The sequence below is a fragment of the Pinus tabuliformis genome, chromosome 1_1 (assembly GCF_031772625.1).
Source record: "Pinus tabuliformis cultivar Carrire ecotype Pingquan chromosome 1_1, CPIR1, whole genome shotgun sequence".
Lineage (NCBI taxonomy): Eukaryota > Viridiplantae > Streptophyta > Pinopsida > Pinales > Pinaceae > Pinus > Pinus tabuliformis.
In genome coordinates, this window is record NC_142297.1 from 29,133,438 (window position 1) to 29,156,065 (window position 22,628).

Below are 22,628 nucleotides of genomic sequence, written 5' to 3' on the forward strand. Positions count from 1 at the left end.
AGGCTGGTCTTACAAAGGTTCGACCAGTTCAAGCCCTAACTCCTTATATCCCGACCTCGTTGGGGACATGCAAAGAAAAACAAAGAAAAAGCAGACTGCTCTGATACCACTGATTTGGATTTAAATAGGGACGCAACAAATTACAGAGATAACCATAAACACAGATATGCAGCAGAAATAATACTTCATTTCATTAATATAAAACACTGAAATATGCTTACAAACAGTAAAGGAAATAAACCAGCTAGGGCGATGGTAGCTTATCTCTAAGAAGAGATGTGGTGGCTACATGCCTCTGAACTGTTTAGAACTGTGTTACAATGAGGCTCGAAGGCCTATTTATTGTTGAGAAACAATGGAAAACCCTTAACATTCCGAAATCTAACCCTAGAAGATGAAACGCCAAATTGTGGGCCCCGTTTGGGTAAATTGGTACATCAATTTCCCGGGGTCGTAACTTTGGCATATGATCTCCGTTTGACGCGTACAATAGCTCGTTAGAAAGATCTATCCGAGCACTACCACTTTGGAATGGCAACATCGGTCCATGGACCCATGTTGCCTCCGATTTCCCAAAAAAATGTCGTTTAGGGCCTCAAAATGGCTCTGGAAGTTCAGGACTCGAAAAACTGCTAAAAATAGTAAATTGTGCTACAATTTAGGAAACTGAAAAGACTGAAAGAGACAGTTATGGGGATCCAAATGGGATAGGTGGGTGGCCACCAACATCCACCTGGATCATATATATAGTCATAGATTTCTTGTTGAACATGGTCGATTTCTTGGGTTTTCCTTTTTGGACTTGCAGTTGGTGATGATATTTTCTTTGCCTCTTCTCCTAAATCCACAAAAACAGGAGATTGCTTAATGGCTGATTTCATAAGTTGCGCACTTTGTCTTAATCATTTTTCAATAATGAGAGTACACTTTCTCTTTCTATTTTTGTCTTTCTTTTTTCTTTTCTTTGATGGACGTTCATGTGTGCTTACAAATTTATTATTTCTAGGTCTCTCTAAACCATTTGCAAGATGGGTTTCATCATCATAATCTTTTTGTGTTTGCCCATCTTCAGGAATTTCTTGTCTTGTGGAATTTCTTGTGTAGGTATTTCATTTTGAAGCTTAAGGTTTGAGGGGAGTTTGCAACAACTCCTTCTTATCTTAGAACTCGACTTATCTTGCTTGGCTTCTTTAAAATGATTTCAAACTAGAAAATCCTCCCAATTATCCCCTTTTCTCTTCAAATGAGTTTCAATTAATTTTTTTACTAACCCATGATGAGATAGGGCACTTCCAATAGACTTCATTTTCCTTTGGATATTAGCGTCCATTTTTCTTAAACTACAGAGCAGGAAATATGGAAAATTGATTTCATTTCCATCAATAAAATGCATCATCAACTAAGCATAATAAAAGAACATATTCCCAAACCTACCCTCACAGGTTATGAAATTCTGAATGATTAAAAATAAATTTATCCATTTATTTTTTAAAGTTGTTACTGGAATTCCCTTCTTAAAAATGGAGATGTCCATACCTGGGTTTTTCGGAAGATTTCCCAATCTTTCTCTTTGATTTTCTGGTTTTTAAACCAACTTTCCATATTTCTTAGAAATCATGTAGCTTCTTCCATGAATGACTCTATCAAGACCAACCTGATATCTCTAATTTATGCTTCTATGTCATTATAGGCCCGAGAAAATGACTTTGTAACCTCCTTGTCATGCCCATCAAACTTTTCAAAGAATTGTAACCATTGTGCCTGTTGCAATTGTTGCTTCACCTATGGATAGGATTCAAGAAAATTGGTCCCATTCATCTCAGAACACACAATAACTCCCATGGTGAGGAAGCTTCAGTCCCTAATTTCCCTTTTTGACAAGATTATGGAGTGTAGCAAGGATGGGAACAAAATTTAGGTAGCAGTTGAGGTGTTTTGGAAAAGAAGAATGAAACAGAGCCAAAGGAAATGGGATATAATGCAAAGGAAATGGGATAGTGTATGGGAGAAATGGGATGTTATACAGATAAAGGTGAATGAATTTAAACAATAGCAAGGTTTTAATGTCATTCACATCTCGTGATGATTACCAAAAATTCATGCATTGAATGGCGAAAACCAATATTATGTCATGACAAAGGTAATCATTACATAATATGGTGGAGGCAATGATTATAATCATCTATTTATATCATAACTCAATGTTTTTCCTTTATTATTTAACTAATATTTACATACCTTTCATTCTGCCTTACTAATTTTCTCTTTTTGTAGGTTTCTCAAGTTGCTTTAGCTATGATCTCCATTCAGGTTGCTTTGGCCATAATATTCATTTTATTTGGTTGTATTCCGTCAAGTTAGCTACAGAATTTCATGAGAGTTGCAGATTGTTGATAATTTTGTTGTTATCTTATTATTGGTTTGATGGGGCTTGGACCCAAGTTCCGAGTTAGCTATACTAACCAACAAACCCTACACCATTGGCCCTTCCAGCAACATTTCTCTTAGCACAAACTGTGGTCTCACCCAAGGTATTATTGGGGGATGCTAGAACCAAGTTTCAACATCCAAAAGGCTATGTGATGTAGCAGTAAGGGGTTTCTTTAATCTAGGGCTTGATCTAACCTTCATGAACCCTTATTTATAGAATCACATACTTAAAGTGATTTCTACTTAAATAGATCTAGGAGCTTTGCCTAACTATTCTAACATGCATAAGTTATCATACAAAAGTAGATATGGACCTTCGCAATGCAATTAAAAAGATATTATAGAGAATTAAATCATAACAGAGCATAAACATATAAATATAAAGACAACACATGGAATTGCTTCAAATAGGATTTATTACTTCAGATGTTCAATGAATACGCTTCTTCTAACCCTATGCACACAGTTGCAGGGGCCTATGCACTCACCTGCAGACTTACCAAGGTCTCTGTGCACTTAGCTGCAAGAGCCTTTCCCTTCACCAGAATATAGAATTACAGACAAAATAGACTCAAAATCGCATTCATGAACCGCCTATTGAGTCCTAAGTGACTTCCTTTTATAGTTTTTACATTAAAATACCATGTTTCATGAACGATGGGTGGAGCTCATTACTTAATCAAAACAACCCATCCCTTTATGAAATAAGGGGTTTTGATCTGCCTAAAGCCCCTTTGACTCTTAACATTTTGCATTATTCCCATTCCGATCCTCAAAATGCAGAGAATTTACAATATTAAATCAAAATTGATTCAAAATTTAGACAAAACTTAGACTTGGGGGACCCCATCCCAACAAGCCCCCAACACAAAGATGTGACTCACCCCGAGTCACTCTACTGATACATCCTCGAAAAGTAATTCAAGGCTATTGAACATTGTCTTCAATGGTTGAAGCTCTGATGTACACTGTGTAGCACCCCGTCGAACCTCCTCAACCAATTTCTCAGTAGTTGGTCCCTCTACTACTAAGCCAATGGTCCTCTGCATCTATTGCATACCTTTCAATTTACTCTCTACAACTTGAGAGAGTTGACTAGCTTCATTGGCCCAAGGCTACGTTCTCACTGAAATGATTGATGCTTTGCATCGTAGCTTGTCTATCTGAGTCTGAATAGCCTTCCCTTCCTAGAGTCTAGCAAATTGTTGCATAGGTTTTAAGGTCCCCGCTATTGCCCTGATTTCATCGAACTGTAGTATTTTTTCTCTTATGTCAGCTTCAATCTTCTATACATGTGGGTCCTCCTGCAGCAAGGCCCACATCTCCATGGTGTTCTCAAAAATATGGTTGTAGTCCTTCTCTTCAACTTCTTGGACATCCATGTATGCCTTAATAGTAGCCTCGTACTGCTCTCAAACTTTTGGAGGTGTTGTTAGTTGTAGCTTCATCTGTAGATCTGTGACTTGCCTCTGCATCTCAAAATTTACTCCTTCCACCTCCGCTTTAGACTCGTTTACGGCGATTGCCAACTTGTGGATCTTCTCTTCAGAATCTGCTTCATTCTATATGAGGAGCTTTGGCAGCTCAATGCAAGTTTGGGTAATGGCATCCTCCAGCTCTGCAGTGGCTATGTCCCTATCCTAGATGGCCCTGGCAACTTCCTCAGTTAGCTTCTCATTGTGGCTCTTGATGTCTTTAATCATGAAGATCACCCTCTCTTCCTGGATTTTCAATTCCTCAGACACTCCCTGGTAGAGTTCATGCAATGCTTGAATGGGCAGCGCTACTAAGTTTAGCACTGAATTCCTCCCATATGGCATTGCCTCCTTATCCACATTGGTAGTAAAACAAAGCGACCCTCCTAGAATGAGAACTGTGCGGACCTCTATGATTACCACCAAGTTCAAAGGTAATGTCGATTTCACACTTGGTGTTCCCAAGCTTGCTTGATTCTCGCTTTCCTGAAACACACTCACTTGAATCGCACTCACTTTTACCTGTAGCTCTTTGAGGCCCTACTGGACCTATGTTAGTATTGAATTGTACTAATCCCCTATATTTCCCCACATGTCCTTGGTGAATGATTTCACATTGTCACTGATCTCATGGATGTCCTCCTCAGTGAGGATCATCGACTCAGTGTTGGAGGTCTTGTGAGACTTCTTCTCCTTTCGCACACCTACAGTGGTGGGTTTCTTCCTCTTCTTTATGATGAAATGAGACTCAATATATCTATCTCCTTAAAAAGGTCTACTCCACCCTGCTTTGGTTCTTCCATTTCTAGCTCCCCTTCTTCTACATGCTCTGGCTCCTCCACGACATTATTCTCAAGGTCCACAGTGACCTTTTAAGGCACCTTCTTTTTGTCTTCCTTCAACATAGATTTCACAGTCGGCGTACCTCCTGTGGCCTTCATTGTTTTGCTGGTACCTACATTGTCTCCTTCAGCTTCCTCACTGGGATCCAACCACATGCTTGACTAGTTAGATATTACTGAAAAAATGTCTTTCTCTTCGACCAAATAGGGAAACACATACCATATGCCCTCTGCATCTTTCTTCGCATGTATGTATATGTTGTGGAAGTATGATTTGAATTTCACAACTCTAAAATATTCATTAGGTAACACCAGTAATAATTGAGGCTTTTGGCTGATCATGGTGCACAGATCCATCTCAAAGAACACCTAAAATAATTTATTCTCTATCACCCGACTTGGATCCTTCGATGCCCACAATGAAGTGTACCTCACAGCTTCGCATAAGTATGGATTGGAAGTAGAAAACTACAACTCATTGGGTGTTCTCTAGGCTGTCGACAAAAGTAACAACCATGTATAATGGAAGGGTTTCCCATCTTCCTCTGCCTCGCAACAATCATCCAAAACTCCTTGTTATAGACATTTTTGTGCCTAACAGCATGGAGCATGAAATGTCAATAATCTGAGGGATCCAAAGTCCCTAAACATGTTGTTCTTACCCTTAGAGGAACAAGGTCTGCAAACCACAGCACTGAGAATCAGTTCTCCACTCAAAAACACTCAAAAACAGGCTATTTCTGGATCATGTCAGCTGCTCCACTGAGCATCTGCGCTGAATGTCAACTGCTCCTCCTTGTACCTGCGCTGAAGGTCAAAATCAATGAAGGCTACCTGTACTGGGCGAGATTGGCCAAGTGGCACAGTCATTCTGCAAGGTGTCAACTGCCCAGGAAGCTTCCAAACTGACACTTGGTTCAAGGAATTCGCCCTATGATGAGTAAGAGGGTCTTGATCTCCAAGTGGAAGCAAGATTCTCCAAGTGGACTCAAGAACTGAAGATTAACTAAAGTGGGAGAGGACACAAGTCAACTTCAGGCCAGTCTCAAGATGACTCATCCTTTCTCCAAAACCCTATATATAGAGCTCTCTCATGAGGTCTAAGGGGGCTGGAATTTTGTGCAAGTAAGGAAGTGCTGTTGGTTTGTGATTAGAGCTATTGGGTGTTTGCTTAAAGGAGGTGAAGAGGAGATTTCTTTCAGCTGGGAGGTGTTGCTAGATTGGGCCCATTGTGGTTGTAACTCTCTCAGAACTTTACTTCTATTATCAATAAAGTATTCAAGATTCTTCTATGTGCATGTGTCTTTATGATGAATAGATGTTTGTACATTTGATTTATACTAATCCTATAATCGATTATGGATGTATGTTTCTTGTAGTTTCCTTTCCTTGTGCTTTTACATGATCTGTGTGTAGCTGGGCCGGTGAAAGGTCAAGGATCTAGGAGCAAGCGGCAAGGAGCGAAGACTGGATCGACTATTAAGCGCAAGATAACGGTTAGTAGATCATCCTTTTCTTCCCTCTCTCATCTCATAAAGAAGAAACTTTGAATAGCTTTGCATTCTGTTGTTGCTGGAGTACTATCACCTTCAGAGTAGGGATAGAAGCATTCTGCATTAGATACTTTTCCCCCCAACAAAATGGCGACTCCGCTGGGGAGAGGATCTTGGTAGTTTGTTGTGTTTCTTGCTATTCATTTCATAAACAAGGAGAGTACCGAATCGAACTGTGTTTGAATCTATCAAACACAAAGTAGAGGGCAGCTACTCTGGCTCAGTTTCTGAGCAGGTTTATGAGTTGAAGAGCTGATCCACGAAGACTCTAATAAGCTCTTAGTGATAGCTTTTCATCATCCTTTACATCCCTTAGTGTGTCCTTGACTGATAGCTTCTGATTTGAGCAAAAACTGTGAATTTTTGAGCAATCTGTGACCCGGAAACCAAGACGGACGAAAGTCTCGTTCTTCATTGCAGGCTGTACACTAGCAGTCTGCATTTCAACGTAGTTCCCGAAGGGGCTACTTGCACTGAAGGTCAAACAGGCAGTGTTACACCTGCGCTGGACCAATCTTGGCTTGAGTTCCTGGGGTTTCCTGCTGTGTCTTGATTTGTTTTCACTGTTGTTTTTGCTGTTTGCTGCCAGTTAGAAGGCCTATCTGAAACCATCTTCCTTTGTCATTATTCCGCCTCAGTTGTATAAAGAAACTGTATTTGTTCTTTTGTATTTCTTGTGTCATTTACAGTTTCCCATAACGAAAGTGAACCAGTCTTGCATTGACCTCTTAGATCTAGACCTGTGATTAAGTGTCGTTTCTGATCTTAAGAGTTAGCTTATTTTCTGTTCATAGCTGATTGAGTTTGTCGCTTTCGTTATATGGTTTGAATTTACATATTTCTAAGTGTCGAAACAAGTGAATCGTAAAGTGTCTTTCGATTTTGGATGAACTTGTTTGCTTTCGCTTGAAATTGAATTCGAAATTATACAACAACTTTCTTTCTGTACTTCATCAAACATTAAGGAAGAGAAAAGAAATACTTGCATTGTGCATGTACATTATGACAGTTTGCATGTGATTTAGGAAAGTGCATTAGTGTGTGCTCTATGATCTGTGTGAAAAGGTGTTATCTTCCTTCTCCCTCAGTAGTTAAGGTTTTCAAAGTTGAAAGATTGAAAAGCTTGCTTATCATCTTAGATTGCATTCAGGAGTGTTTCTATACATCTCGTGGTGATCCATAAAGGCAAACTGCTAAACAAGATCAACCTTAAAATAAATTGAATTTACATAACAACGCATTGAAACATAACGCAAACATCTAGAGGTCTAAGCTAGAGATGTGTTCCGGCGTCGTTAGACGTGATATCTTAGTGTTGAGTGTTTGGGTGATTCCTCCACGGTGAAGCGATAAGTATCAATACGGACTTGTGCTCCCACGTACCGTCGCGTATATATTGGGAGACCCCTATAGGATCAAAGCCTTTATCCATAGGAAACCGTGTCGGCCGCCCTATTGATCGCAATGCAGTGAGCACAGCATTCACAAAGATCGACCACTCGTACCGTAAAACGTATTCTGTGATTTTGCGAAAGGTTTGGCACACCCTCTGCCTAGAACTCCAGAGCAGTTTCTTTTGGCCTTTTTCAAACTCTATAACTGAAAAAGTCCATCCGAGCATTTGTCACTTCGGGCTCGTTAAAACATCGAAGGAGACTAGAGTCATCTTTAGCTTTTTCTTGACTCTTAAAAAGTGAAAAAGCAAGTTGTGTCTAAGCGTCGTTATAAAATTTATTTTAAACGGAACATAATCACCTCCTATTCCCGCGTTGATCTTAAGTTGAGAACATGGAACGCCCCAACCAAGGAACTCCACATGATGGAAGTCCTAGTCCATTCTCCTCTTGGGGAGAAGTTGGTGCGCCCCACATGGCCACATTGTCGCTTCCAGGACTGACAATTGGCCTGCCGGTTTGGCTATTCTCAACTAGTGTAGTTCAGAACACCATGGTTCCTCAGCAGTCGAGTCAACAGTTAGATGAGTCTAGAGCATCCCACCAGCCTTCTACTTCCTCTAACCCTTCCTCCGATCCTTCATCTTCAAAAGGTAAAGCTGGCAAAAGCCAAGCTCCCGTGGAGAAGAAGGAAAAGAAGAAGAAAGAGAAGAAGAAGAAGGAGCCTAAGGCGACTGGGGGCAAGCAAAAGACATCTAACAAAAACCCACACACAGCACAGACCAGGCCTAAATTGCCATGTGTCATATGTAGAGGAGACCACTTCCATAGAGATTGTCCCTGTATTCCCCGGATACTAAGGGACTGGTCGCCTCGTTTGCACAATTCGGGAACATCAACCTCTGATAGCCATGTTGATTGCCTACCATCAACCAACGAAAGTGAAGGTTCAAGACAAAGAGGGGGAGCAAGATCCCCTTGCAGACTGTGTGAAGGCAGTCACGCCATCCACCGTTGTCCCTTCTTAGACAAAGCGAAGAGAGTTTTGGAAGATTGTCCGGTTTCTCCGGTAATACTTCCTCCTGGATACAAAAAACTCGTGCCAAGTCCTTCGTTGGTTGAAAATACAGCTGGCCCGCTCAAGTGGTCAGCTGAAGCGTCAGTCATTGAAAATGAACCTACTAAATCCAGACTAGACGAAAGTCTAAAGGTCGATACGGCAGTTGACCCGGTTCTTCCTTCAGAGGTTTCATCCTCAAATGACACCGTCACTGAAGATTCATCTTCAAATGACACCCTCACGGAAGAGAATAAGGATGACACCATCCAGATTCTTTTCGTCAACACAGATTCTGATGAGTATTAGGGCAATGCGCCCATTCCTTTATCGCAGGAAGGAACATCATCAGGATCGTATCCGGCCGTGTATTCGGTCCCACCACCAAGCAACCTGGTTGTGTCCTTTGATTGGAACCAACTGGGCAGACCCCGGTTACCAGCCAGTATACCATTCAGAATCATAGTCCAAATTTATAGAATGGTGATGGCTGGAACTATCATTGATGAAGGGGCATCTGTGAGTATCCTTTCCTCTATTGCTTGGAAAGCACTGGGTTCCCCGGCGCTTTTGCCTGAGAGGAGAAATCTCTCGGGATTTGATAAAGGAACCAGTCGACCATTAGGGATCCTCCCCAATGTGCCTGTTACATTGAAAGGGAAGACCGTTAATATGAACGTGATGGTTGTTCAAGGACCCTTGGATTATAACCTACTCCTTGGACGTGACTATATATATTGCATGGGAGCCATAGTCTCCTCACTCTTTAGAGTAATGTGTTTTTCACACGAAGGAAGGGTGGTCAAGCTCGTAGACCAACTTTCATTTCCGGGATCACGCATCGCAAATAGTCAAATACCAATCCTCAATGGTCTATTCACCCAAGAAATGTCTCCACCCCCAGTCCTCCTTCCCGATGAATGCGAGTGATTCGGAAAGATAGAACTGGAACCCAGGGGGCATGCATCCTGGTCTGCTTCGGGCAGAAGAAACCTTGGGTATAAAGTAGAATTTCCGCGAAAGAATATGACTAGTCCGTACCCCGTCCGTGGATGGAAGAGGGGTTGTTCTAGAATAGGATTCTTTTGATAAGGTTACTTGTTTGACAAAGTGTCACTCATCTTTGTCTAAAAAGGTAGGCTACCAAGGAAAGAGATTCTATTGCGGCAGCAAATGGTAACCGTCTTTGGGTAAAAGGCAAGCCTCACCCATTAAAACTATGTTTTAGAGGATAAGTAGGGGCAGCCCCCAAAGAAGGGGACTCTTTGCTGCAACAAGTAGTAACCATCTTTGAGTAACCTAATGATAGACATCGCCGAAGAAAGAGTTTCGTTTGCGGCAGTAAACGAAACCATTCTTTGGGTAACCAGAAAGAGGCAAGCCTCACCCTTTAAAACAAATGTTTTATCGGATAAGTAGGGGCAGCCTTGAAATTTTACTTTATACCTGGGGGCATGCAAACCTTTTGGAGTGCAAGCAAAGAGCGGTTATTTATCTGCTTTTTGGATTGGTCGTTTTCGAACTTGCATAAAGAAAGGATGAGGGGCAAAGGTCAAAATTTGCCAAAGGGCATAGCTTTGGTAAGGCGCAAGCTCTATAAAAAATGGGATCTTTCAGGAGACATTCTTATCTTATGACTGGTATATCGAGCAGTTTTAGCATAAAGTTCATGCTCGTTAAAAATAAACGTAAGATCCGAGCAGTTTTAACGCGGTCTTCATGCTCGTTAAAAAATAAATATAAGCAGTGAGCAATGTTTCCTCCAGAGTTTAAGCTCATTTTTAAATAAAAAATGAACCTATTCCGGTAAATAACCATTGTGATCGTAAAATTATTAGCCATAAAAGCCTTGGTCGTGTTTGCACCCGCCACCTCCATTTCATTTGGCCTATCGTTCACCTCCATATGATTGTTTACCCATTTTGAGGAACAGCTGCGAAGAGTGATTTCACTTAGCCATCCTTGTGACACTGCCGTGATTGGAAAATTCCAACTTGTACCTGGAATCTGCTGCTATCCTTGTTTATCACTCGTTCCTCAAAAGACGAGTCTTCTTTGAGCTCTTTTCATCTGACTTGTAAAATATGAAAAGTTTGCCGAGTTTTGGCCTTCCAGCTCGTTAAAAGGACCGGAAGAGCTATCCCTCCTCTAGATTTTAATCTTTTTGGACCTGAGGGATTATTGCACAAAAAGGTCGAGCGCTTGTTTTATTCAGCTCGTTAAAGTTATCGAAAATTCATCCCTTTTGTATTGTTTTATACTTTTTCGGACTTAAGGGATTAGATGACGAAAAAGGAATTTTGGAGTTAACTTTCTGTACCTTTTCAGACTCTCTAAAAATGAAAAGGACCGAGTTGTCTTTGTCGCTAGACTCGTTAAAATGATTAAATAGCGACAAACTTGTCTTTAGACGAGAACGAGTTTCCCTATCGCTAGGCTTGTTAAAACATAGTGATGGGCTTGCCCGAAGGGCAGGTTATAGAACAAGCATATGTTATCCTCCTCAAGCTTGACAAAAATAAAGAGGTACTGGTCAGAAATGACTGGGGAAAAATTGGGAGAATCTCGAAAAGCTTTGATGGTAGCAAGTTGCTCTTGAACATGACACTTTGTCCTCCGTACCACATCGGGTTGGGTTGTTTCATTCACCGGTCTCATCACCATGGTCCTCGCCAAACCATCCGTATTTGGGGTAATGCTACCGATCCATCACATTAGTGTCGTTATATGTTCAAGAGATGTGTTCAGAAAGAGTCAACCGTGTCCCATCCACTGCCATACATTATCCTTCATCCACCCATGATCGCCACCCTGAATCATATCTCACAGTTTGTTTTCACCTCCACTAAAGTCATTATCTCCGTTCCATGTCACTGATGTGGGATTCATTAAGGCCCTCCTTTGACGGATCACTTCTTGTCGACTTCAGCTCATTATCCAAGAAGTTGATCTAGGAACACCCCCCCCAGTACTTTGAAGCTTGCATGCCTCAATGGCAAGTTTCTCACTTCCTGCGACAGGTATACGTCAATGACCTTCGACCAGGAGATTTTGCATGGTGTTCGACGCCAAGTCCTTTATTCACACCACGTGAATTGTACTGTAGTACCTTGAGGGTCATTGTCATTATTGGTGATTCCTCTCGCGCTTGTTAACGGTTTACATTATTGACCGGTAATCAAGCGATGTCTTTCCATGTTCGACTTCAGCTTAATTCTCACATGGACCAACTTGTACTTAGAGTGAAGATTGAACGAGATTGAAGACCCCGGATCTAGTTTCATCCATCCGGGCTGCGATATATATTCAGGATATAAAGACATTTGACATGTACATCATTACAGCAGATGATCATCCTACTCAAAGGATGATAATTTCAGCAGAGAATTATCAGTCTATCATCAGACGGTCGTCTGTTATATGTACCAAAATGAATTTATAAAGCTGAGCATGGGAATGCCCGCCTCAGCTAGATCATGAAAGCAGAATGAAAAATAATGTATTGTATTGTATTTTATTGTAGGGCACCTCTCAGCTGATTGAATGAACTTCGGATCCTCCTAATAAAGCATTTCACCCGATAAACGACCTCATACTTTAGGGGGCAACTGTTATAGACATTTTTGTGCCTAACAGCATGGAGCATGAAATGTCAATAATCTGAGGGATCCAAAGTCCCTAAACATGTTGTTCTTACCCTTAGAGGAACAAGGTCTGCAAACCACAGCACTGAGAATCAGTTCTCCACTCAAAAACACTCAAAAACAGGCTATTTCTGGATCATGTCAGCTGCTCCACTGAGCATCTGCGCTGAATGTCAACTGCTCCTCCTTGTACCTGCGCTGAAGGTCAAAATCAATGAAGGCTACCTACGCTGGGCGAGATTGGCCAAGTGGCACAGTCATTCTGCAAGGTGTCAACTACCCAGGAAGCTTCCAAACTGACACTTGGTTCAAGGAATTCGCCCTATGATGAGTAAGAGGGTCTTGATCTCCAAGTGGAAGCAAGATTCTCCAAGTGGACTCAAGAACTGAAGATTAACTAAAGTGGGAGAGGACACAAGTCAACTTCAGGCCAGTCTCAAGATGACTCATCCTTTCTCCAAAACCCTATATATAGAGCTCTCTCATGAGGTCTAAGGGGGCTGGAATTTTGTGCAAGTAAGGAAGTGCTGTTGGTTTGTGATTAGAGCTATTGGGTGTTTGCTTAAAGGAGGTGAAGAGGAGATTTCTTTCAGCTGGGAGGTGTTGCTGGATTGGGCCCATTGTGGTTGTAACTCTCTCAGAACTTTACTTCTATTATCAATAAAGTATTCAAGATTCTTCTATGTGCATGTGTCTTTATGATGAATAGATGTTTGTACATTTGATTTATACTAATCCTATAATCGATTATGGATGTGTGTTTCTTGTAGTTTCCTTTCCTTGTGCTTTTACAGGATCTGTGTGTAGCTAGGCCGGTGAAAGGGCAAGGAGCTAGGAGCAAGCGGCAAGGAGCGAAGATTGGATCGACTATTAAGCGCAAGATAACGGTTAGTAGATCATCCTTTTCTTCCCTCTCTCATCTCATAAAGAAGAAACTTTGAATAGATTTGCATTCTGTTGTTGCTGGAGTACTATCACCTTCAGAGTAGGGATAGAGGCATTCTACATTAGATACTTTTCCCCCCAACACTCCTAGTAGAGGTATCCTTCCCAATTAAACTACACCCCTTGGCTGCACTGTTCAGCCAAATTAATCACTGGGGTTGGCACCTCATCTTCCCTATTATAGACATTTTTGTGCCTCACAGCATGGAGCATGAAATGTCAATAATCTGAGGGATCCAAAGTCCCCAAACATGTTGTTCTTACCCTTAGAGGAACAAGGTCAGCAAACCACAGCTCTGCAAATCATTCTTCCACTAAAAAAACACTCAAAACAGGTCAATTTTGGATCAAAGCAGCTGCTCCAAAGGGTACCTGCGTTGCATAGCAGGTGCAACAAAGGCTACCTGCGTTGCAAAGCAGGTAGGATAAAGGCTACCTGCGTTGGGCGTAACTGGACATGTGGAGGAATCTTTTTCTCAAAGTGCCAGTGCCCAGGAAGCTTCCAGAAAGGCATGTGATCAAAAGATTCGCCTAATAATGAGTTAAGAGCTTCTAGAACTCCAAGTGGAAGGTAGAAACTCCAAGTGAAGGACTGAAGAACAACTGGAGTTGAAGGGCACAGCAAGTCACACATCAACATGACTTGCCTTCACTCCAAAACTCTATATAAGGATCTCATCCCATGGGATCTGGAGGGTGGAATTTAGCGCAAAGAATTGTTGTTGGTTTACAGTTGTGAGCATTGGGTGATTGCTTGAGGGAGGTGAAGAAGAGATTTCTCTCCGTCGGGAAGGTGATGCTGGATTGGACCTCGCATGGTTGTATCACCGCCTGAACCTTACTTCCATATATTAATAAAGCATTTGAGGTTCTTCTATTCACATGTGTTTCAATGATGTATTGTCTTACTTGCGTTTTTTATTTATGCTAATCCTTGAATCATTTATGCATGCATGCTTCTTGTAGTTTCCTTTTCTTGTCTTATTTGCAGGATCTCGTGTAGCTGGGCCCGTGAAAAGACTTGGAGCTGGGAGCAAGCGGCAAACAAAGGAGATAGGATCGACCATTTGCGCAAGACATCGGTAAGTGGATCTATCCTTTTTATCTCTTGCATGTCATAAAGAAGAAACTTTAGATAGCTTTGCTTTCAGCTGTTGCTAAGGAACTGTCACCCTTAGAGTGGGTTAGGGTCATTCCGAGTTGGATACTTTCCCCCACAACATTCCCAGCACTTCCTCATAATCTTATTGGCCATAATAGACGTGGCAAAGGCGACAACATTATTAGAAATAGATCTTACAATGTAGCCTCGTGACTTCTTCATGATGTTGATATCTTTCTTTACTTGGTCAATGAGCTTCTTTTATTGAGACTTTCTAGAAAAAGCATTGGCATGGTCTACTCCTGCACATGGCAATGCAATCATCCTCCTCATCAACATATCGTCGATTGGGATCCTCATCCAATCCATAAGGCTCAGTTGTCCACCAAATCCAGCAACTGGTGCACACATTTTTATTGATTTTGCTACACCCAAAATGAGGCACATACAACATGTTTAGTAAATTGTCATGTTGAATCCTAGTCACCCACTTCATTGGTTCTATTCTCGTTACACTAAAATCCTCATAGTATACCATCTTTAGGTATTTACTCGGATTAAAAGGAGGGAATTTGTCCCTGTCCTCCAAATCCCAATCCTCCAAGTGTAGTTACGACACTTCCACCAGCAACTCTCCATCAAAGGGCACATCACAAAGGTTTAAATTTACTACATCAGGGTCCTTTGTCACTTTAGCAATCATTTTTCTCAGCGGCATATATGGAGGTAAATGTTATCACCCCAAGAAACTCTCCTAGGTTGTATATCAGAGATGCTTGGGAACATTACAAACTCAACAAAAATGTTGGAAATATGGTGGATGAATGAAGGAAATGCTGCATATTCAAGACAGATAACCACTTCTACTATGCTTAACCCCAGACATGGTTGAACACCCCTAGACTACAAGGATTTAGACCACCAATTACTCACAGTTTTAAGAAAATGTGATGATGGAGAAGAATGACCACACCAGCAGAGGCACAAGACACTGTGATGGCCGGCTACAACCAGTTAAAAGGTCTATAAATCTGTTTCCTAATAGTTCGAGTCCTTCGAATGCAAAGTAGAGGGTAGCTACTCTAGCCCAGTGCTGGGCATGTTCATGATTTGAAGAGCTGATCCACAAGGACTCTTTTTTGCTCTTTGTGATAGTGTTCATCTTCCTTAATCATCCTCTAGAGTATACTTGACTGATAGCCTCTGATTTGGCCAAAAACCGTTGATTTTTGAGCAAACTGTGACCCGGAATCTGGGAAGGACGAGAGTTGTCTTGTTCAGTGCAGCTGCAACAAAGGCTACCTGCACTGCAACGCAGGTCCCGAAGGGGCTACCTGCGCTGCATCCCTGTTTGACAGTGCAGTACCTACGCTGATCCAGTTTTGCCTTATGCAACTGGGGTTCCCCACTGTCTGTTGCCCAGTTTTCACTATTGTTTTTGCAGCCTGCTGTCAACCTGTATACCCAGCTGAGACCACTTTTCTTTGCCCTCATTCCGCCTCAGTTGTATGTTGAAATCGTGATTGTTCTTGTTGTATTTCTTGCTTTCATTCACAGTTTCCCATAGCGAAAGTGAGCTAGTCTTGCTATGACCTCTTGGATCTAGACCTTTGAGAAAGTGTCGTTGTGATCCTAAGAGCTAGTTTATTGCTGTTCATAGCTGCTTGAGCATTTGCTTTCATTATCTGGTTCAAATTTCAGTATTTCTTGTGTAGAAACGAGTAAATCTTAAGGTGTTCTTTTGATTGTTGGACAATACTTGTTTGCTTTCGCTTGAAATTGAATTCGAAATCGTACAACAACTTTCTTTTTGTCATACACAAACATTAAGAGAGAAGAAAAGAAATACTTGCATTGTGCATGTGCATTTTGACAGTTTGCATGTCGATTTAGGGAAAGTGCATTAGTGTGTGCTCTATGATCTGTTTGAAAAGATGATTTCTTTCTTTTCCTTCAGTAGTTAAGGTTTTCATAAGTTGAAAGAATTGAAAAAAGCTTGCTTATCATTCTTAGACTACATTTAGGAGTTGTATATACATCACGTGGTGATCCATAAAGGCAAACTGCTAAGCAAGATCAACCTAAAAAGAACTGAATTTATCTAACAACGCTTTGAAACATAACGAAACACAGTAGAGGTCTAGGTAGAGACGTGAACCGGCGTCGTTAAACATAGTGACTGTCGATCTCTACGAAGGTGGGTGATTCCTCCTGAGGGACGATAGCACTAATACGGACTTGAGCCCCCGCGTATCGTCGCGTATATTGGGGGACCCCTATAGGAACAAAGCCTTTATCCATAGGAAGCCGTGTCGGCCGCCCTACTGATCGCGATGCAGTGAACACAACATTCACGAAGATCGACCACTCGTACCGTAAAACGTATTCTGTGGTTTCGCGAAAGGTTTGGCACACCCTTGCCTAGAACTCCAGAGTAGTTTCTTTTGGCCTTTTTCAAACTCTATAACTGAAAAAGTCCATCCGAGCATTTGTCACTTCGGGCTCGTTAATACATCGAAGGAGACTAGAGTCATCTTTAGCTTTTTCTCGACTCTTAAAAAGTGAAAAAGCAAGTTGTGTCTAAAGCATCGTCATAATAAAATTCATTCTAAACAGAACATAATCACCCCTGATTCCTACGTTGATCTTAAGGTTGAGAACATGGAACGCACCGACCAAGGGATTCCACATAATGGGAACCCTAGCCCTTTCTCCTCTTGGGGAGAAGTTGGTGCGCCCCACATGGCCACATTGTCGCTTCCAGGACTGACAATTGGCCTGCCAGTTTGGCTATTCTCAACCACTGTAGTTCAGACCACCACGGTTCCTGAACAGTCCAGTCAACAGTTAGACCCGTCTAGAGCTACCCTCCAGCCTTCCACTTCTTATGAGCCTTCCTCCGATCCTTCTTCTTCGAGAGGTCAAGCCGCCAAAAGTGCAGCTCCCATAGAAAATAAGAAGGAAAAGAAGAAGAAAGAAAAGAAGCAGAAGGAGCCAAAGGCGCCTAGGGGCAAGCAGAAGGTATCTAACGAAAACCCACACACAGCACGGACCGGGCCCAAATCGCCATGTGTCATATGTAGAGGGAACCACTTCCACAGTGATTGTCCCAGTATTCCCCGGATACTAAGGGACTGGTCCCCTCGTTTGCAGGATTTGGAGGCGTCAACCTCTGACAACCAGGTTGAATGCTTACCGTCGACTAGCGAAAGTGAAGGTTCTAGACAACGAAGGGGAATGGGATCCCCCTGCGAACTGTGTGAAGGCAATCACACCCTTCACCGTTGTCCCTTTTTAGACGAAGCAAAGAGAGTTTTGGAAGATCAACCGGTGGCACCGGTGCTACTTCCTCCTGGATATCAAAAACTCGCGCCAAGTCCTTCGTTGGTCGAAAATACAGCTGCCCCGCTCATAGGGCCAGCTGAAGTGTCAGTCGCTGAAAGTGAACCTACTGAATCCGGACCGGACGAAAGTCCAAAAGTCAAAACGGCAGTTGACCCGGTTCTCCCTTCAGAAGTTTCATCTTCACATACCACAGTCACTGAGGATTCATCTTCAGTTGACGCCCTCACGGAAGAGAGTAAGGATGACACCGTCCATATTCTTTTCGTCAACACCGATTCTGATAAACATCAGGGCAATGTGCCCACTCCTTTATCGCAGGAAGGAGCATCGTCAGGATCGTATCCGGCCGTATATTCGGTCCCACCACCAAGCAACCTGGTTGTGTCCTTTGATTGGAACCAACTAGGCAGACCCCGGTTACCAGCCAGTATACCATTTAGAATTATTGTCCAAATATACAAAATGGTCATGGCTGGAACTATCATTGATGAAGGGGCGTCTGTGAGTATCCTGTCCTCTATTGCTTGGAAAGCACTGGGTTGCCCAGTGCTTTTGCCTGAGACAAGGAATCTCTCAGGTTTTGACAAAGGAACCAGTCGACCATTAGGGATTCTACCTAATGTGCCTATTACACTGAAAGAGAAGGCTGTCAAGATAGATTTGATGGTCGTCCAAGGACCCTTGGATTATAACCTACTCCTTGGACGAGACTACATATATTGCATGGAAGCAATAGTCTCCTCACTCTTTCGAATAATGTGTTTTCCATACGAAGGAAGGATGGTCAAGCTCGTAGACCAACTTTCACTTCCGGGATCACGCATCGCGAATAGTCACATACCTATCCTCAATGGTCTTTTCGATCGTCTTTTCGATCAAGAAGGGTCTCTACCTCCGGTTCTTCTTCCTGATGAAGGCGAGTGATTCGGGAAAGGAAGGCTGGAACCCAGGGGGCATGCATCCTGGTCTGCTCTGGAGGCTGAAAAAAACCTTGGGTGTAAAGTAGAATTTCCGCGGGAGAATATGACTAGTCCGTACCCCGTCCCCTCCTTCATCTTTGTGAATCTTCCTCTGAGCCATCCTCTTCGAAAGGAAGAAGAAGGACAGGAAGACAAAGAGAGACTGGGAATCTCAGAAGGGGCTGTTAGGATAGGGTTGTTCTGGAATAAGATTCTTTTGTCAAGGTTATGTGTTTGATACAAATGGTCATTCACCTTTGTCTAGATAGGTAGGCTCTACCAAAGAAGGGGATCCATTTGCGGTAGCAAGTAGGTACCATCTTTGGGTAAAAGGCCAGCCTCACCCATTAAAACAAATGTTTTAAAGGATAAGTAGGGGCAGCCCCCAAAGAAAGAGATGCTATTTGCTGCAGCAAATTGTAACCATCTTTGGATAACCTAATGATAGACATCGCCGAAGAAAGATTCTGTTTAAAAGAATTAACAGAACAATCTTTGGGTAACCAGAAAGAGGTAGGCCTCTCCCGGTAAAACAAATGTTTTACCTGCAAATTGAGGGGTAACCTTGAAATTAGACTTACACCTGGGGGCATGCAAACCTCTTGGAATGCAAGCTCGGGCGGCTATTTTGTTTTTTAGTTTTTTAGGTCCTCCCTTTAAACCTGTAGGTCTAACCCGTTAAACTCGTAGGATTAGCCGATACCCAACTTGCATAAAGAGAGGATATGGAGCATAGCTTCGTGAGATAAAGCTCCTTAAAAAATAGAGATCTCACACGAGACTTTTCTACATTATGACTGGTAAAATCGAGCAGTTTTAGCATAAAGTTCATGCTCGTTAAAAAATAAACGCAAGATCCGAGCAGTTTTAGCACATAGTTCATGCTCGTTAAAAAATAAACATAAGATTGAGCAGTGTTTTGGCGCATTCAAGCTCGTTAAAAAATGAACCCATCTCGGTAAATAACCATTAAGTATGTAACCTGATCAACCATAAAATCCTTGGTCGTGTTTTGCACCTGCCACCTCCACTTTCATTTGGCCGATCGTTCACCTCCATATGATTGTTTACCCATTTTGAGGAACAGCTGCGAAGAGTGATTTCACCTAGCCATCCTTGTGACACTGCCGTGATTGGAAAATTCCAACCTGTACCTGGAATCAGCTGCTATCCCTGTTCATCACTCGTTCCTCAAAAGACGAGTCTTCTTTAAGCTCTTTTCAACTGACTCGTAAAAGATGAAAAGATTGCCGAGTTTTGGCCTTCCAGCTCGTTAAAAGAACCGGAAGAGCTATCCCTCCTCTAGATTTTAATCTTTTTGGGACCTGAGGGATTATTGCACAAAAAGATCGAGCGCTTGTCTAGTTCGGCTCGATAAAACTATCGAACATTCATCCCTTCTGTATTGTTTTATACTTTTTCGGACTTAAGGGATTAGATGACGAAAAAGGACCTCTGGAGTCCACTTTATGTACCCTTTTCAGACTCTCTAAAAATGAAAAGGACCGAGCTGTCTTTGTCGCTGGGCTCGTTAAAAGGGGTGAAAAGCGACAAACTTGTCTGTAGACGAGAACGAGTTTCCCTATCGCTAGGCTCATTAAAAACATAGCGATGGGCTTGCCCGAAGGGCAGGTTATAGATCAAGCATATGTTATCCTCCTCAAGCTTGACAAAAATAAAGAGGTACTGGTCAGAAACGACTGGGGAAAAATTGGGAAGAAACTCAAAGCTTAAAGGTAGCAAGTCGCTCTTGAACATGACACTTTTGCCTCCGTAAATATCGGGTTGGGTTATTATCATTCACCGGTCCCTTCACCATGGTCTCGCCATACCATCCATACATGGGGTAATGCTACCGATCCATCACATCAGTGTCGTTATATGTTCAAGAGATGTCATTCAGAAAGTGTCAACCGGGTCCCATCCACTACCATACATCATCCTTCATCCTTCCATGACCGCCACCCTGAATCATATTTCACAGATCGTTTTCACCATCATCACTAGCTCCGTTCCGTGTCACTGATGGGGGATTCATTAAGGCCCTCCTTTGACGGATCGCTTCTTGTCGACATCAGCTCACTATCCAAGAAGTTGATCTAGGAACACCCCCTCAGTACTTTGAAGCTTGCATGCCTCAATGGCAAGTTTCTCACTTCCGGCGATAGGTATACATTAATGACCTTCGACCGGGGGACTTTGCGTGGTGTTCGACGTCAGATCCTATATTCACGCCACGTGAATTGTGCTGCAGTACCTTGAGGGTCATCATCATTATCGGTGATTCCTCTCGCTCTTGTTAATAGTTTACATTATTGACTGGTAATCAAGCGATGTCTTTCCATGTTCAACTTCAAGAAATTCTCACATGGATCGACTTGTACTTAGTGTGAAGATCGGAAGTTTGAAGACCCCGGATCTAGTTTCATCCATCCGGGCTGCGATATATATTCAGGAGATAAAAACATAGACATGTGCAGCAAATGATCATCCTACTAAAAGGATGATAATTAAAAAAGCAGAGAATTATCAGTCTACTATCACACGATCGTCTGTTTATGTACAGCAAATGTATCTATAAAGCTGAGCATGGGAAATGCCCACCTCAGCTAGATCATGAAAAGAAAGTATGAAAAATGATGTATTGTATTGTATTTTATTACAGGTCACCTCCCGACGATTGAATGAACTTCGGATCCTCCTAATAAAGCATTTCACCCGATAAACGACCTCATACTTTAGGGGGCAACTGTTATAGACATTTTTGTGCCTCACAGCATGGAGCATGAAATGTCAATAATCTGAGGGATCCAAAGTCCCCAAACATGTTGTTCTTACCCTTAGAGGAACAAGGTCAGCAAACCACAGCTCTGCAAATCAGTCTTCCACTGAAAAAACACTCAAAACAGGTCAATTTTGGATCAAAGCAGCTGCTCCAAAGGGTACCTACGTTGCATAGCAGGTGCAACAAAGGCTACCTGCGTTGCAAAGCAGGTAGGACAAAGGCTGCCTGCGTTGGGTGTAACTGGACATGTGGAGGAATCTTTTTCTCAAAGTGCCAGTGCCCAGGAAGCTTCCAGAAAGGCATGTGATCAAAAGATTCACCTAATAATGAGTTAAGAGCTTCTAGAACTCCAAGTGGAAGGTAGAAACTCCAAGTGAAGGACTGAAGAACAACTGGAGTTGAAGGGCACAGCAAGTCACACATCAACATGACTTGCCTTCACTCCAAAACTCTATATAAGGATCTCATCCCATGGGATCTGGAGGGCGGAATTTAGCGCAAAGAATTGCTGTTGGTTTACAGTTGTGAGCATTGGGTGATTGCTTGAGGGAGGTGAAGAAGAGATTTCTCTCTGTCGGGAAGGTGATGCTGGATTGGACCTCGCATGGTTGTATCACCGCCTGAACCTTACTTTCATATATTAATAAAGCATTTGAGGTTCTTCTATTCGCATGTGTTTCAATGATGTATTGTCTTACTTGCGTTTTTGATTTATGCTAATCCTTGAATCATTTATGCATGCATGCTTCTTGTAGTTTCCTTTTCTTGTCTTATTTGCAGGATCTCGTGTAGATGGGCCCGTGAAAAGACTTGGAGCTGGGAGCAAGCGGCAAACAAAGGAGATAGGATCGACCATTTGCGCAAGACATCGGTAAGTGGATCTATCCTTTTTATCTCTTGCATGTCATAAAGAAGAAACTTTAGATAGCTTTGCTTTCAGCTGTTGCTAAGGAACTGTCACCCTTAGAGTGGGTTAGGGTCATTCCGAGTTGGATACTTTCCTCCACAACATTCCCAGCACTTCCTCATAATCTTATTGGCCATAATAGACGTGGCAAAGGCGACAACATTATTAGAAATAGATCTTACAATGTAGC